Genomic DNA, 3,732 nt, shown 5'->3' with positions numbered 1-3,732 from the left:
ACAGCACTTAACAACAAAACAACAAATATTTCAAAACTGACTTGGAAGGCTGCATAGTGGAGTGGACTTGGGGGGAGGGATTGTATAACAATGAAAGAATTTTTCTTTTACTTTACAAAGAGCTAAATGGGGGGTGGGGAGCAGGGAGAAAAGTGCAACAATGAATGAATGGAAATCCAAAGTCTCTGTAAACTTTCATTAAAATTCATAATAATTAAAAAAAGAATTCTTTAAAAAAACTAACTTGGGAATAATTTTTGGATCTGCTGAAGAGATTGTGTAAACCTTGCTTCTTGTTTTCATGGTGGACTTTTCTCCTTGTAGCTTTCCCTGTCTCTTTCTCCTTTTGAAGAATGGCGGCTGCCCTTGTGCACATACACAGCAAAGCACACTCCAGGCAGCAGCTTCAACCGTGGACAAGTTAGCGCCACTGGCCGTGTTCTCTGAGCTGTGCAGCCCTTCTCACGCTCCCTTTCTGGGTTGTTCTGCTTCCGGTAGTGTATATTCAAAAAAGCGTCCTAGGACTTTTTTGTCATCTTGAAGATTGTGATCAGTTTGATCCCATATTGACTGATAAACAGAGCCCAACCCTCAAGGCTGACTGGTGAAGCCAAACCATGATTTGGTTTTAAGGAGACTTTGGGGGATATTTTTCGTTTAAGGCTTTGATGTCAGGGTCTTAGTTTTAGGAGTTTGTCCCACCTCCATGGCTCCAGCACCCTTGCTTATTTCTTACCTCGCAATTAGGGTGTAGCAGGAGTGTTAGACTACTGAGTGTGTGCCGTGTGCCAAGTCCTGGCTGGGGGCTGACTTTCCCCCTTTCCTTGGCTCAGCCTCCATATTTGTGTGGTCTGTTACACAACGAGAAGAGGAAGGTGCTTGTCACCCCTGCTTAAGAAACTAGCTTTACCAGCATTAGAACTAAGTGATGGTATCCTCTGAAATAGCTTGTTCAGTAAGATGTACTACATGAATCACAATGTATATGAATGATAAAAACATTAAGAAGAAAAATGTAAAGCTTTAAAGGACAAGGTTATCTCGTGACTCCGGAGCGGAGGGAAGGAGGTGTGAGGCCCGGGTGCGAGCCAGCTGGGAGGGTCGGCGGCGGGAAGGCGATGGGGATAGCGACAAACTCGACATCGACAGCATCATCCAACGGCTGCTGGAAGTGAGAGGATCCAAGCCTGGTAAGAACGACCAGCTCCAGGAGGATGAAATCCGAGGGCTGTGTTCGAAGTCCGGCGGAACCTTCCTCAGTCAGCCTATCCTACTCAAGACACGTGGTGACATCCACGGGCAGTGCTGTGATTTGCTCCGAGTTTTTGAGTACGGTGGTTTTCCACCAGAAAGCAACTACCTGTTTCTCGGGGACTATGCGGACAGGGGCAAGTAATCCCTGGAGACCCTCTGCCTCTTACTGGCCTACAAAATCAAGTATCCCGAGAACTTTTTTCTTCTCAGAGGAAACCACGAACGTGCCAGCACCAAGAGACTTTATGGCTTTTATGATGAACGTAAAAGAAGGTACAGCCTTAAGCTCTGGGAAACGTTCACAGACTGCTTTGACTGTTTGCTGATAGCTGTCATTGTGGTTGAGAAGATCTTCTGCTGTCATGGAGGTTTATCACCAGATCTTCAATCTATGGAGCAGATTCGGCGAATTATGCGACCAACTGCCGTCCCAGATCAAGGTCTTCTTTGTGATCTCTTATGGTCCGACCCCGATAAAGATGTCTTAGGCTGGGGTGAAAATGACAGAGGAGTGTCCTTCACATTTGGTGCTGAAGTGGTTGCAAAATGTCTCCATGAGCATGATTTGGATCTTCTATGTAGAGCCCGTCAGGTGGCTGAAGACGGATACGAATTTTTTGCGAAGAGACAGTTGGTCACGCTGTTTTCTGCGCCCAATTATTGTGGAGAGTTCGACCACACAGGGGCCGTGATGAGCGTGGACCAGACGCTCATGTGCTCTTTCCAGATTTTAAAGCCTGCAGAGAAAAAGAAGCCGAAGGCCACCAGACCTGTAACGCCACCAAGGGGTATGATCACAAAGCAAGCAAAAAAATAGATGTCCTTTTGACACCGCATAGTTGAGACTTGTAACATACTGTACATAACGTTTCATTTTTCAAACTGTATCGTGTCCTGGTCAGCTTGCTCAGATAGCCCTGTGTCCACATGCGTGGTCCCTCCCCCCCCCTTTTTTTTTTACTGAATAATGTTTGCTGATGAGAGAGTCCCTCCTAGGACACTTGTTCTGTTCTGTTTTTCATTCTTCATTCCTCTGGGAACCTATTAATGATGGTGATAAAGCTGTACTCCCCAGGACAGTTTACCCTGTCTCGGGGTGAGTATGCAGTTGATCTTTTTAATTCAGTACAGCCCATGAATAATGTAAATGCTCGTTTTCTTCAGGGCGTATGAGAGCCCTAGGGTGCTCTGGATCGTACATGTTGTCATAAAATGCATACTGTGGGCATTGTTTTTCGTTTGTTTTAAAGGGATTGCTTTATTATGTTATTTTTCCCCCCTCTCATTGTCTTTTCATGTACAAACTAGTTTTGATTGCTGTCAACATTAGGAGTGACTTTGAACCTGCCAGCCTCACTGGTATGATGTATGTTTAATTAAAGCACACATTCCCCTTATCATATACTTAAAATGATAATTAAAGCCATTCTTTTAAATGTTCGTGACTTTCCTAAAGCCAAAGTTTCTTTTGAAATAAGTATTGACACCCCTAAATTCAAGATGGCATGGTACATCCTCGTCTCACCTTGTGGGGATTAAAAAACAGGTTTTCCTTTTTGAATAGTAATTAGTAAGATAGTACTGGTTAAGCTATTAATGATTGAGGTTAATAATAACATTTTATACAATTTCCATATAGTCTATTCACTAAGTAATCTTTTTACAGTTGCATCAGGCCTGAACCCGTCCATTCAGAAAGCTTCAAATTATAGAAACAATACTGTTCTACACGAGGGACCGATTATGCTTGCTTTCTCTACAGTGTTTATTCTGCGGTGAAGTTGAGGCTTATAAGTCAGAACAGAGGAACTAACTATCCACCAGTTTATACAAATCTCACCGTATCTATGACTTTTTTAAAACTAAGAACTGTTAAAAAGAAATGCTTCAGCAGATGACCGTGTATAATACCATGTGGTAGAAATGAAGTCAGACTTATTAAATGAAAAACTTGTTAAATCTTCTCAGTGTCTGTTTATCAGCACAATACACACAAGAGAACTGTTGATAGAATATTGAATAGATTTTCATGAATAAATTACTCTGGGGGAAAAAAAAGGACAAGGTTATACACTTCAAGTTCAATAAAGAAAAGTCCTTCTGCTGTTCCTCCTATATTCCTACACAAAGAGCTTCTGCAAGAAAAAGGTGTTTGGGTGACCTCAATAGTTTGCACTGGCCTGATAACCAAAGGCTGGCAACTCAAAGCACCAAGCAGCCCCATGAAAGAAACAGGCTGCCAATCCACTTCCATAAAGGCAGAGCTGAAACCCCACACAGCAATTCTACCCTGTAACCCATGAGGTATCCTAAGTCACAAAACAGGAACAGCAGCAACAAAACCCAATAAGATGGAGCTTGAACATGAACCATGCTGTGGTGTGAGCTGGGCTCAATGGACTTCCAGGCCACTGATTACTTAATAAAATGACCATGAGCCTCCTTCGTGCCATGTAAAACTAAGAGCTTGAATTAGCC

The 3,732-nt window shown here is 43.0% G+C and overlaps 1 pseudogene; it reads left to right on the top strand.

Moving 5' to 3' along the window:
• Positions 1–353: 353 nt before the first annotated feature.
• Positions 354–3,033, top strand: LOC102849322 (annotated as a pseudogene).
• The last annotated feature ends 699 nt before the right edge of the window (positions 3,034–3,732 follow it).

The sequence above is a fragment of the Elephantulus edwardii genome, unplaced genomic scaffold (genome assembly GCF_000299155.1).
Source record: "Elephantulus edwardii isolate Elephantulus edwardi_28Jun2011 unplaced genomic scaffold, EleEdw1.0 scaffold00279, whole genome shotgun sequence".
NCBI classification, from domain to species: domain Eukaryota; kingdom Metazoa; phylum Chordata; class Mammalia; order Macroscelidea; family Macroscelididae; genus Elephantulus; species Elephantulus edwardii.
Note: the sequence above shows the minus strand (reverse complement) of the source record. Positions and strands in the feature narration are given on the sequence as shown.